Genomic DNA, 14,507 nt, shown 5'->3' on the forward strand with positions numbered 1-14,507 from the left:
AGGTAACTATTACCTAGGTTACCATCCAGACAGGACATACCATCTGGCATGTATTATGTGCTTTAAAGTAAATTTGGGGGCTGGGTATGTAGCTCATTGGTAGAGTACTTGCCTAGCATGTGTGAGCCCCTGGGTTATATCCCATGGATACTGATGGCCAAGTGTATTTTAAATATTTATACTATTTCTGCAAGTTGTATATTATTATCACTGTCTTACAGATGGAGGAACTGGGGCTTAGAGCTTGGCTAGTAAATGGTAGGTAGCATGTTTGAGCCCAGCTCTGTGGGCCTCCAAAGCTTGGGCTATTTTCCCTATGAATAGTGGGAGTTAGGAGGTAAGAGGACATGGGGGAAACGGACAAATCCACATACACTACTGCAAGGATTGTGATAGACGCCTCAGAGGCCAGGTGGATTTGTAACCTGTCATTTTGGCTGGGGCTGAATGACATGCCTCAGAATTGCCTTCCTTGGAATGGCCACAGGAAAGATTCTTGCGCAAGATTTAGAGAACAGGGCCGGGGATTTAGCTCAGTGATTCTGCCGCCTGCCTTGCAAGCACAAGGACCTGAGTTCAATCCCTGGTACCAAGGCTGGGGACTCTAACACAGCGGTAGAGCCCCCATGGGCTTGAACCCCAACAACAAACACGACCATGGGTTCATTTCTGCTCTCCAAATCTTTTTTTTTTTTTTGGTACCGGTGATCAAACTTGGGACCTTACACTTTCAAGGCAGGCCCTGGAACCACTGAGCTAAATCCCCAGCCCATCTCCTTTTATCTTCTGTTTTGAGACACTAAGTTGACCCAGTTGAGCTCAAATTTGTAATCCTCCTGCCTCCAGAGTAGCTGGGATTACAAGTGTGAGTCACTGTCCCTAGCTTCACAAGCATGTTTATAGCTCATGTGTGTTGATACTGACTCAGTGGATTACTTGGTTAATTACTTGGGGCTGTGAGGCCACAGCCAGCCTGCAACCACTCCACCTTTCCTTGGCTCACCCTTAAGCTCTCCAACTCTTAAGCCAGCTGTGTGTGTGTGTGTGTGTGCGTGTAGCTCTATGAGGAGGGACTTGACTTCTTTAAGACCCTCCCCAGCCATACCATCAAGGTCAGCAGCAACAGGCACAGACACAGGCTTCCATTCTGCTCCTCTCTGTGAATTCCAGCATTTTTTTGCTGTCTTCCACTTTGCATCTCTCTTCCCTTCCTGTGGACTTCTAACTCCTGAATCAGACTCAAGGATGACAGCCTTCCAGAAACTGCCTACCTGGCTCCCAGAATCATATAAGTCTGAACACCTGGGACAAAGCCCTTACTCTCTGTCCTAGGGTGTATGCTTCTCTGAACCCTGGCTGAATCAGATGAGATGCCTGGGGTCAAAAGAGGATGGTACCCACAGCTCAGGGTCTCCAAAAGCCATCAGCATCTGGTTGTCTCAACTAGGGCTGCTCAGAATCCAGTATCCTAACTCCCTATAAACTTCAGTGGCTGAAAAAGGACACACCTTTTCCAAGTGCTGCCAACCACAAAAATTCTTCAGTTGCCTGCTGAACAAAATAAAAAGAAACCTGGAGTCTTAGATAAAAGTCATTCTAGTTGGACTCAGTGGCATATGTCTAGAATCTAATTATTTGGGAGGCTGAGGCAGGAGGATCAAGAATTGGAACATAGCCTGGGCAACTTAGCAAGACTCTGTCTCAAAGCAAAATAAAACAAAACAAAAAACCCCCAAACCTGAGCTCTTCCGTATTGTAAGTGGTACTTTAGAATGCAGGGTACTGGAACTTGTGTACCCTGGAGACAAAGCTGGTGATGAGACTCTATGGGTGTGTTAGCCCCCTCACATAGGTGTGCTATTATATGCTCCCCAGGAGTGGGAGCTGGGTCTCAGTGTCAGTTGGACCCCACTTGAGCATCTCTTTACAGTTGGGGAAAGAGGCACATGTGAGCTCCCAGCTGAGCTGAGCTGAACTCCATGCTATTTGCATACTCTAGTCCCAGCCTTGGCTGACCACTAGGGGGCTCTGAGACCATGTCCAGGAAGGCAGTGAGGTCCGCAGGGGTGCCAGGGCTGCTGGGAGGTGGGAAGAATCCAGGGCCGGGGAGTAGAAGGGCTGCCCTTTCCAAGGGGTCTCCAACGTTGATCAGGGCAAATTCCTTTCACAAGGCTGCCAGCTGCATCTGTGGGAACTCAGTGCTATGGCTCCATACCTTCCACCTTGGGCAGCTGGGAGTATAGAGCTGGGTTAATACCATCTGGGACCCCCACTGGAGCTACACTCCTGGGACTCAAGGTTATCATCACTCAGGGCAGGAGGCTGGAGAGGGCAGGCCTCAGACACATGGGGATTTCTGTTACTCATTTGTTGATTACCAACTGTGACCCACTGGCTCCTGTTAAGGACTCAGTTTCTCCCCCTGTACAATGAGGAGACTGGATTGGACAATCATTCAGGTGTCTTCCAGCTTACTAGTGATGATGGTAGTTATGTTGGCAATGACAGTAGTGCCGTTTGCCAAAAATTTAGAATGGAGGCTGAGGCAGGAGGACTGAAAGTTCAAGGCCAGCCTGGGCAACTCGGGAAGACTCTGTCTCAACATAAAAAATAAAAAGGGCTGAGGATATTGAAGAAATCCGGCCACTGCCATCCTGATCAGAGACCTCTCTAAACAGAGCCCTCCCACCACAGCAGCACCTGGGGACTCATAACACTATCAGCCCTGCTACTGACAGTAGCCACTACTCCTGCGCTTTCCCAAGTCTTGTCCTTGGGCAACCATTACCTCTGTGCTCTCCCAAGCCTTGTTCTTGGCAGATAGCCACAATACCCTCTCACTGAACTCTCCCCCGCCATGACCCTGCAAAAGACCCCACAGCCTGTAGGAGAGCAGCTGGTCTGGTCTCTAGTCCCACAGCTGTCCCTCTTGGATTTGTTCTGTAATAAACCTGTCCTGTTGAGCTCTTGCCTCTATTTCTTCTTTTCCTTTTTCCTAAAAGATTTAGCTCAGTGTTAAGAGTTTCCCTGGGTTCAATCCCTACTACCACAAAAACAAAACAAAACAAAATTTAATTGGACCATCTTTCTTAATCTGTACAGTAGGCCCATGGGGTAGGCACAGTTGTCATCCCATTTCATAGATAAGGACAGACAAGCCTCAGGAGCTGAAGAACCCAGCCCAGAATCACATATGCCTGGGCTTTGCCCCAGATTCTGCTATTTCTAACTATGTGACCCTGAGCAAGTCACTTGCCCTTCTGGGCCTCTGCCTTGTTTGAGGCCCACTCCACAGAACGCAGAGCTGCCGTACAACCACACACTATGGTCCATGCCTGGTGCACAGGGAACACATTGAAGAAAGATGTCATCAATCATTGCAGCATATTCAGTGCAGCCTTATCTGTAGCTGTGATTTGAACCACAGTCCGTTTTTTCCCCTATATGCTGGGCTCCCCATGCTTTGGGTAAGTCCCTGAGTTAGCAGGATGTGACATGCTGCCTGGGTCCTGGACTCACATTTTACAACAGGATCTGATTGTCCCCTAGAAGTGCCAGGACAGCATAGCTGCACCGTAGGACTTGCAGGTGCCTAGAAAGCTGTCTGCCTAGTCCCCCAGGGGTTCTCCCCTCACCTGGCCCGCAGCACCAGCCATCCATCCTGGCATGCCTGTATCCCATCTCTGTCCCTCAGAGTTTCCTGGGATTTTTGTTGTGGTGGTGGTTTGTTTTGTTTTTGAGACAGTCTCACTATGTAGCCCAGGCTGGCCTCAAACTCACAGCAATCCTCTTACCTCAGCCTCCCAAGTGCTGGGTTTACACCACGCCCAGTTCAGAGTTTCTCGTTTGTTCCTCACCAAATGCTTTCAGCCCCTCTGCAATGTCTGTCTGGAGCCCCACTTCTCTCCTAGGCCCTCAAGAACAGCCCTGTCCACAGGGCCTCATAGCTGATGTCTGTCCTGAGCTTCCCAAGGGACTGAGCTGTCTTTGCCACCACACACCACTGTTGGCTGTTATGGAATTAGCCATGGCTAACTTCTATGCACTATTTCCCACAGGTAGGTGTCACATGCCCCATGTCAGGTGCTTCTCACACATTTTTTTCCCTTGAGTCACTTAGCTAGTAGGTGACAAAGGCCTTATTTGAACTCAGAACTGTTTAATTCAAAATTCATACAGTGAAACAGCTTTTATCTCTCCCTGATCTTTCCTTCAGGGAACACTTCCTAGTAGTCTCTGATGCTCTCCTATTCCAAAGAAGGGCCTGATCCAGCCTGTGTTGGACTGTTCTGTTCATTCAACCAGAGCCAGGACCAGAACTGGAACCACGTTCACCTTTGCACTGTTTCATACACCTGTTAGTTGTTGAATGAATGAATGTATGTATATGCTGGTTGCCTTTGTCCAGAGAGTGAGAGGGTTCAAGGACCAAGAAGGGGATGGAAACTGTCCCCTGTCTGAAACAAAACTGGGAAATTTTCCTTCATTTGCTCATTCTGGGGTTTTTTGATTTGTTTTGTTTGTTTTTTAGTGCTGGAGATAGAACGCAGGGCCTCTTGCATGCTAAACTAAGCGTACTCAACCACTGAGCTACACCACTAATACTGTTCTGCTTTGTTTATTTATCTGTTTTTTTCCCCAGTATTGGAGGTTAAATCCAGGGCCTTGTGAGTGCTAGGCAAGGCTCTACTACTGAGTTAAAGTCCCTAGCCACTTTTTAAAAATTTAAATTTTGAGACAGGGTCTCATTAAGTTGCCCAGGTTAGCCTCAAATTTATGATCCTTCTGCCCCAGCCTCTAGAGCAGCTGGGATTACAGGCATGAAGCACCATATCTAGCCTGTTCATTCTTTCTGGTAAAGTTTTTTCTTTTTTTTCTTGGCACCAGGGATTGAACTCGGGTCCTTGCACTTGTAGGGCAGGCGGTGAAAGCACTGAGCTAAATCCCTGGCCCCTAGTTTTGTTTTCTTTCTGGTAAATATTTGTGGCTACTGTACCAGGCCCTACACCAGACCTGGCCTCCTGGGAGCATGCCCCTCGAACAGACAACTACTGTCTGTGAGGTCCAAGCACAGGGTAGGGGTAGGGCTCCTCGAAGATGTATCTAAGCAAGACCTTGCCATTAAGTCCAGATTTGAGAACTTTAGAGACCAAAGTTTCAATAAGTAGCTGTGTGACCTTGGGCAAGAGAATTCACTTCCCTGGGTCTCAGTTTACTCTTGTGTAAAAAATGACAACTTGGGCCGGGGATTTAGCTCAGTGGTTTCGCTGCCTGCTGCGCAAGCGCAAGGACCCGATTTCAATCCCCAGTACCAAAAAAAAAATGACAGCTAGCTAGGTGTGGTGGCACATACCTGTAATCCTAGCACTGAGGGAAGCTAAGGCAAGCGGATCACTAGTTGCAGTCTTGCTTGGACAACTTAACATCTCAAGGATAAATATGCCAGGGCTGGGGATTTAGCTTAGTGGTTCTGCCACCTGCCTTGCAAGTGCAAGGTCCCTAGTTTGATCCCTGGTACCAAAAAAAAAAAAAAAAAGATAAATATGCCAGGCATGGTAGCACACACCTATAATCCTAGCACTCAGGAGGCTGAGGCAGAAGGATTTTGAGACCAGGAGTTTGAGACCAGCCTGGGCTACATAGTTCAAGACCAGCCTCACCTGAGCTGAAGTCTCAGCCGCGGCTGGGTTCAAGCTTTTCTAGAACTGCTCCGTGGGGAGCCAGACTGTCCCCAACATGTCCAGCAGAAACAACAACAAGCTACCGAGCAACCTGCCGCAGTTACAGAATCTGATCAAGTGGGACCCGCCGGCCTACGTCGAGGAGTTTCTCCAGGAGTATAATCACTACCAATCCAATGTGGAGATTTTCAAGTTACAACCAAATAAACCCAGCAAAGAACTGGCAGAGCTGGTGATGTTTATGGCACAGGTTGGTCACTGCTACCCGGAACATCTAAGTAACTTCCCTCAAGAGCTAAAAAATCTTCTCTCCTATAATCACACTGTCGTAGAGCCAGATCTGCAGATGACGTTTTGCAAAGCTTTGATCTTGCTGAGAAATAAGAATCTCATCAGTCCATCGAGTTTGCTGGAGCTCTTCTTTGAACTTCTGCGTTGCCACGATAAGCTTCTGCGAGAGACTCTATACACACATATTGTGACTGATATTAAGAATATAGATGCAAAACACATGAACAATAAAGTGAACATAGTACTACAGAATTTCATGTACACCATGCTGAGAGACAGCAGTGCAACTGCAGCTAAGATGTCTTTGGACGTGATGATTGAGCTGTACAGGAGGAACATCCGGAATGATGCCAAAACCGTCAGTGTTATCACGACTGCATGCTTCTCCAAGGTCACCAAGATATTGGTTGCTGCTCTGACATTTTTCCTTGGGAAAGATGAAGATGAGAAAAAGGACAGTGACTCAGAGTCTGAGGATGAAGGACCCACAGTGAGAGACCTATTAGTGCAATATGCCACAGGGAAGAAGAGCTCCAAAAATAAGAAGAAGTTGGAAAAGGCAATGAAAGTGCTCAAGAAACAAAAGAAGAAGAAAAAGCCAGAGGTGTTTAACTTTTCAGCTATTCACTTGATCCATGATCCCCAAGATTTTGCAGAAAAACTACTAAAGCAGCTAGAAAACTCAAAGGAGAGGTTTGAAGTGAAGATGATGCTTATGAAACTTATCTCCAGATTGGTGGGAATCCATGAGCTTTTTCTCTTCAATTTCTACACCTTTCTGCAAAGGTTTCTACAGCCCCACCAGAGAGAAGTAACAAAGATCCTTCTGTTTGCTGCACAAGCCTCTTGTCACCTTGTACCCCGAGAGGTCATTCAATCATTGCTCATGACTGTGGCCAACAATTTTGTGACTGACAAGAACTGGGGGAAAGTCATGACAGTAGGTATCAATGCTATAAAAGAGATAACAGCTCGATGTCCTCTAGCCATGACTGAGAAACTTCTCCAAGACCTGGCTCAGTATAAGACACACAAAGATAAGAATGTCATGATGTCTGCTAGAACTTTGATCCAGCTCTTCTGGACACTGAATCCTCAGATGTTACAGAAGAAGTTCCGGGGCAAACTTACAGAAGCTTCTATAGAAGCAAGAGTACAAGAATATGGTGAATTAGATGCTAAAGATTACATTCCAGGAGCAGAGGTTCTGGAAATTGAGAAAGAAGAGGATGCTGAAAATGATGAAGACGAGTGGGAAAGTATCAGTCTCAGTGAAGAAGAGGAGGCCGATAGTGAATGGGTCGATGTGCACCACTCCTCTGACGAAGAACAGCAAGCGATTTCCCAGAAGCTGAGCAGCATGGCCACAGAGGAGCGAAGGGCCAAGGCTGCAGCCATCAGCACCAGCCGGGTCTTGACTCAAGAGGACTTCCGGAAAATCCGCATGGCTCAAATGAAGAAAGAGTTCGCTGCTGCCCCTGGGAAAGCCCAAAAGAGGAAATATATTGAAATAGACAGTGACGAGGAGCTCAGGGGTGAATTACTGTCTCTTCGAGACACTGAACACCTTCATAAAAAGCCTAAGTCTGACAAGGAGACACGGCTAGCAACTGCAATGGCTGGAAAGACAGACCAAAAGGAATTTGTGAGGAAGAAAACCAAAATGAATCCATTTTCCAGTTCTACAAATAAAGAGAAGAAAAAACAGAAGAACTTCATGATGATGCGATACAGCCAGAATGTTCGGTCTAAAACCAAGCGATCCTTCCGAGAAAAGCAGCTCACACTGCGAGATGCATTTCTGAAAAAGAGGAAAAGAATGAAGTAACTTCCAAGCAAGTTTTTCATTCCAAGGAGAATGCTAAATTTGTGCAATTACTCTGAAAAATAATAAATGTAGGATGTTTATTTATCTTAAAACGTCCCAGAAGTACTATATTGTAAAACCATAGTAAACTTGGTAGAAGTTTGGTGTTTTTAATTTGGGATAGGTAAAAGTGGTAATGTTCAAAGTGTAAATAGTCGTATAAAATTATTTTATTTTAACATTCATGCATTTTAACATTGAGTGCCTACTGTAATTGTCACTGTAGATATAAAATTGACTTGAATAATACTTGAATGCTTCCCTCAAGGTGTTCGCAGGGGCAGGTGTGTATATGTGTGTTCACAGGGCAGTGTAAATAGTTCTCTAGTGGAGATAGGTCCCCTGGAGTCCATACAGGAGCACTGAGGCCTTACGGACTAACTCGACGAGTGTGTGAGTTAGACATTCTCTTAAAACAGGGCCATGGTACAAGAGTAAGAGGTTCTTACTTGTAAATAGGCTTACCTGCTGAAAACAGGTCCCCGCTGTACAGAGTTTACATAGATAACTTAGCTTTTTAAATCCAAATTATTTCAGTACTTTTTTCAATGCTATTTAAATGCTTTTGGGTAAGACTTCACTTTTTAAATTGCCTTAAGAATAAAGAAATGTCTTTATTTCATCATTGAGCTGCCTACTTTTTATATTGGTTTCCTTCGCCTCCCTTCACTCTAATATTTTTAGCCCATTTTTTGCATTGTCTTCAATAAAAGGTTTCTGAAGTGTGAAAAAAAAAAAGACCAGCCTCACCTATGTAGTGAGACCCTGTCTCAAAAAAACAAAATAAATAAATATATATTTGCAGATATAGGTCAGTATAAAGGTGCAAAGGTCCTGGTTCAATTTCCAGTACCACAGAAACAGAGAGAGAGAGAGAGAAAGAGAGACAGAAAGACACAAAGAGAGAAAGAAAGAAAACTAGCTACATGGAAAGAAAGAAAAACTACTTGGAAGGTGCTGTTACAAGGTTGCTATGAGATAAGGAATGTGAACCAGGGGAAATGATTCTTATGTAAGTTCAAACCCACACATAATGAGCCCATTAGAAGTTGAGTGCATATTAGGTGCTCAGAAAAGTGAGGTATCGAGCCAAGTAGGTGGCTGGCTCTGTTTTTAGTTTTCACAATTGATGGAATTATTACTGTTATTATTTTGAAGCTGTCACCACTATTAACTTTAAGAAGAGGGCCAGTGGGCCCATCACTGAGCAAACTCTACCCTGAGTCTGAGCCCCATCCATAATCCCTGGGATAGAGGGCCCCACTCCAGGGGCCTTGAATGTCCACACCCTTTGGCCAACCTTCTTCTTCAGCCATTTGCTGATTTGGTAGCACATTGTTCTTTAGCCATACAGTCATATGAAACAGTGAGACCCCTGCAAAGGCGGCTACAGTCCCTACAACCCAAGGCCACAGGGTTAGTATCCAGGGCACCTGAAAAAGCACGGAGTTTGGGGTTTTGAATTGATAAAAATTGTTGTACTGACACAGTAGAGGAAGGTCTGTATTTATACAAAGGAATAAAGTACTAATTCATGCTATAATGTGCATGAGGCTTGAAAGTATTACACTAAGTGAAAAAAGCCAGACAAAAAAGGACAAACATTGTATGATCTTATTTATTGAAATGTCCAGAACAGGCAAACCTACGTAGAGGGAAACATTAGTGATTGCCTTGCCAAGAGAGGATGGGGGAAATTAGGAGTATATACATCAGCTTTGTGTTACTACAATGAAAAATCTGGGGCAATTAACTTATACTAAAGTGAGAAGGCTTATTTAGCTCATAGTTTGGACATTCAAGTCTAAATGCAAGTGCCCCTATTGGTCTGGCCTCTGATAAGGGCAGCAGGTAGCCAAAAGGTGGGGGTCAGACATAATGGAGCAAATGATCACAGCAAAAGTCAGAAAGCAGAAAGAGAGTGGCCAGGGTACCACAGTCTGAATCCCACACACCCTTAATGACCTCAGTACCTCCCAGAAGGCCCAGCTCCAAAAGTCCACAACACATTCTGACACCACTGACCTGGGGACCAAGCCTTTACACAGGCATCTTTAGGGAATGCTCCAAACCATAGTAGGGAGTGACTGCTAATGGGTACTGGGTTTCTTTTCAGTGGTGATAAAAATATTCTAAAATCAGGTAGTAGTAGCACAACCTTGGGAATATACTGAAATCAAGTGAAATTTTCAGTTTATTTTTTTTTTATTATGAATTTCAGGCAACCTACTTTCAGGGTCCCCTCCTATCTCTCTCAGGAGCTATCTTTCTCAATAAAGTTTCCTACTCTAAAAAAAAAAAATTCCAAACCCTTATTAAAAATATTTCTTCATTACAAGTTTAAACTCTGAAGCAGCCCTCTCCCATACACCAAAACATTCGTAAATACAGACGGCAGAGAAAATTCTTTTTTTTTTTTGGTACCGGGGATCAAACTCAGGTCCTTGCGCCCGAACAGCAGGCGGCGAAACCACTGAGCTAAATCCCCGGCCCGAAAATCCTTCATTATAATTTTAAAATAGGTAAAAAAAATGATATCCATAGGCATTAACTCATTCTCCAACAGACAGGACAGTCCTCAGGAGCCACAGATTTAGGGTTAGTATGGATGCCTCTCTGTCCTGAATTTACAGGTAAATTTCCATACTTAAGTTGGAAGGGATAAAATGGATGTGGTCCTGCAATATTACTTACTGTCCTTTCTGGATGGGTCTCCAAGTTTTCTACTTCATGTGAAGTTGAACTTTTCTTTCCTCCTGATTTTCTGGATCCTTGACCATTATTGTCTTTTACCTTTTTTCACTACATTAATGTAAATGATCTTCAGGGACTGAGGATTTAGCTCAGTGGTTCCACAGCCTGCCTCAAAAGCACAAGATCCCAAGTTCTATGCCTGGTACCCCAAAAGAAAAAAAAAGATCTTTGAATATAGCATGATATTGGTAAGGAACCCCAGACATCTGAATTTGCTGGTTCATAAATGATTGAACTTTCAGTGAGAATACCCCATGAGCATACTTCAGTTTTGATTCCACAATGAAAGAGAGGATAAAAATACTCAAAGTAACCCATCAACCTTAGGGTTGTGGTATAGCGAGTTCCTTTAGGGTTGCTGTAGGTGATCCAGAAGTCTGTTTTTGAGGCTTGTTTATGCGTCTTCTCATTTCCAGGGCACGGTGTGTGTAGGGGTGCTTCTGGCGCCCACGTGGCTCACCTTCTCTGCCCTAGGAGCTTGGGATGGCAGCGGGGGAGCTTCCTTCTGGGTTCTGGGACCAGCTCAGCTTCTCTGCCCTAGGAGCTTGGGATGGCGGCGGGGGAGCTTCCTTCCAGGTTCTGGGACTGGCTTACCTTCTCTGCCCTAGGAGCTTGGGATGGTGGCGGGGGAGCTTCCTTTCCACGAGTTCCTACAGTTCAGTTGGCTGGGGTTCCTGGCAATTCCCAAGAACCTACCATTTAACTCTTACCTGTAACCACTGTTCAGTACAGGTTATGATCACATCTTCAAAACCATGAATGGACACAAAAACCATGAGGAGCACAACTAACACACTAGTGTTCTACATCACTTCAGATCTCCGTCCAGGGTACCACAGGAAACAGGAAGTGAGAGAAACACAAATTTTTCACGTTAACATGGTGACTATGTTATAGTATGTGGTTATATCTAAATTTAAAAAAAGGAGATGTGGGTTGCAGGGCTGGTTCTAGCTATGTGACATTGGGCAAGTTTTTTTTTTTTGCTTTTTCTTTTTTTGGTACAGGGATCAAACTCTGGTCCTTGCGCTTTCAAGGCAGGCGGCAGAACCACTGAGCTAAATCCTCGGCCCTGTTTTGTTTTTTCTTAGAGACAAGTTCTCCCTGTGTTGCCCAGACTGGCATTGAACTCCTGTGCTCAAGTGATCCTCTCATCTCAGCCTCCCAAGTAGGTGGGACTTCAGGCATGAGCCACTGCAGCCAGTAGTTTGACAAATTTCTTAACTTGTAGGTGTCTCCTTTCCTTCCTCTGTAAAATGGGGATAATAATCTCTCCCTTCAGATGTTGCTGACAAAAGTGCCTAGCCTGTGGCAGGTTCTCAGTAACGGGTATGGCTGTAACAGTGAAGCATCAGGATGACATAAACCTTGGCCACAGCCAAGCCATGGCTAAGCATAGAGGGACAGAAAGAGGACCCTTTCCTGAGCTGTTCACTGTGGAGCAGGATGTTGAAAGTCAGAAGACAGAGCTCACTGTGTGACTGTAAGACCGAGGGCCTTACCAAATGCTCCGAGGAGCTGACTGCAGCGAAGAACACCCGGGAGGGAACACACCGGACAAGTTGGAAAGTAAAACAGACCTTTATTAGTCTGACCAGACGGCACTCCCAAAGCAAAATAGCTTAGAGAGGCAACTGGCTCAGAGTCCGAGGCTGTTCTTATAGGGGGTTGAGGGGGAAGTTAACATATAGAATTAAAGAAAAGGGGACAAAATTAGTGGTCGACTGTCACATATTGATGGTCAGCAGACATTTGCAGCTTGTTTTATAGATTGTGGTGTCCAGAACATCAGTTCGGGCAAACAAGGAGTTGAGTAGTTTACTTTGGGACTTTAGGTCTGTTACAGATTTTTATCTAGTGTCCCAAAACTAACAAGCATCTTTATCCATTAACTCACATTTAATCACAATGGGGCTGGAGAAAAGGAACAAAGGTTATGCAGTCCCACATGACTTGAAGCAAGTCATTTGTGTCCCTGAGCCTCTGTTTGTTACCTCACATGTACACAGGGTTGGTAATAGTCACCTCCACACCTATCAAGCTACAAGAAGTGGACAAACACCTGAGCATGAAAATGTCAAGGAAGGCTATAAATAGCAGTGGTCATGACTGAGAACTAGAAGGGGAACAACCAGCCCCCAGCCATGCTTGGCTGGCCTTTCTTGTTTATTGGGCACTCTTCAGACTTGCAAATATCTGTAGGGAGAATGATGGGGAATAAAAGAAAGAGACAGAAACAATATTCAATGTACAATGGGGGAACGGGAGGAATCTTATCTCTAGTGGATAGGCTTTGATGAACTTCACAGTGGGCCTGCTTTTTTTTTCCGTACGGGGGATGGAACTCAGGTCCTTGTACTTGCGCAGCAGGCACCAAAACCACTGAGCTAAATCCCCGGCCCTGGGCCTTCTTTTATAATCAACAAGAAGCACAGGAGAGGGGGTAGTATATTATTCCAGGAAGATGACTGCAATAAGTTTAGAATAGCCAGATAAGGACCAAGCTTAGCATCTCAAAGGGGAACAAGTTAAGGCCTTTCCCCACACCAGAATGTCTGCATTTTATATTGCCCTCGGCAGACTGTTATCTTGCCTCAGGAGTGCTGTATCTATCTCTTTCCCACACTTCTCTGTTCCCCAGACAAGTTAACACAGAGCCTGAGGACTTCCAGGCCTGTGGCCTGGCCCCCACCAATCTGTGTATAGCATGGCTGGTCCCCAACACTTGTTGAGTCCACCTGTCTGCTTATCTGCTCCCTTAGCTGCTGAGGCTCAGACTCCCTCTTCTCCACCACAGGTGCTGCCTACCAGGGCATCCCAGGAGGCCACCTGGGAGGATGGCATATGGTGGACCCACCATAAATGTTTCAGAGACCCCAAGTACACAGCAGGGACCCCCTTGCAAGCCTAATCAGGGTAAGAGAGTGACTCAAGCACAGGCCAAGTAGGAACATCATCATACACTTCTTTGTTGGGTGATGTGTTAATCATTTTTGTTATTATAACAAATACCTGAGATAATCAACTTATAGAGAAAAGGCTTGTTTTGTCTCCCAGTTTTAGAGGTTTCAATCCATGACTCCTTAGCCCATTAATCTGGGCCTGTAGTAAGGCACCACATCATGTTGGGACCATATGATAGAGCAAATCTGCTTATCTTTTTTTTTTGGTACTGGGGATTGAACTTGGGTCCTTGCGCTTGCGCAGCAGGTGGCAAAACTACTGAGCTAAATCCCTGGCCCTAAATCTGCTTATCTTGTATGGCCAGGATGTGAAAGAGCAAGAGGGAGAGATCAGTGTGCCCCCCCCCCACAATCCCCTTCAAGGGCAGGCCCCTAATGACTCAAAGACTTCCCACTAGACCCCACCTCTTAAAGGTTCCACTACCTCCTAGTAGGGCCAGGCTGGCAACCAAGCCTCTAACACATGAGTCTTTGGGGACACTCAGGATCCAAACCATAGCAAGTAACTAAGAGGAGAAGGGCTAACTGCTCAAACTTCAGTCTCCAGCCTCCCAAGCTCACTAGATAGTGGAAAACCTAGGAGCCTCTCATGGAGCTGCTCTTTGAAAGCTGTTGCTTCGGTGTCCTTCTAGTGCTGGGCTTCTGCCCATCCCTTACCCAGTAACCCCCAGGCTGGGTGATCCCCTTGGCCCCACCTGGCTCACCTACCTGGGTGCCAAGTAGATGCTGTTCTCAGAGGATGCTATTGGCACCTGTGTCCCATCTCAGGCACCAAAGTCTGAGGAGACATCACCAAAGAGTGGGGCTGAAAGGTGCCCCTGTCTCCTTGGTTCCCATCATCAGACTGCACTGAAGCTGCTGACCTTTTGTACCCAGGTCAATGTGAACTCCTGCTGCAAAGTGTGTATCTCAGTGTAGCTTTGGCCTCGAGGCATGGCAGGGAGATGTGTT

The 14,507-nt window shown here is 45.6% G+C and overlaps 2 pseudogenes; one reads left to right on the forward strand and one right to left on the reverse strand.

Annotated features, from left to right (window-relative positions):
- The first annotated feature begins 5,667 nt into the window (after positions 1–5,667).
- Positions 5,668–7,832, forward strand: LOC101703800 (protein SDA1 homolog pseudogene; annotated as a pseudogene).
- Positions 7,833–9,253: 1,421 nt separating this feature from the next.
- On the reverse strand, positions 9,254–11,402 carry LOC147821950 (oocyte-secreted protein 4A-like; annotated as a pseudogene).
- Positions 11,403–14,507: the final 3,105 nt, after the last annotated feature.

Source organism: Heterocephalus glaber, unplaced genomic scaffold (assembly GCF_053883595.1).
Source record: "Heterocephalus glaber isolate CG9 unplaced genomic scaffold, H.glaber_assembly_v1.0 deba00001687, whole genome shotgun sequence".
NCBI lineage: Eukaryota > Metazoa > Chordata > Mammalia > Rodentia > Bathyergidae > Heterocephalus > Heterocephalus glaber.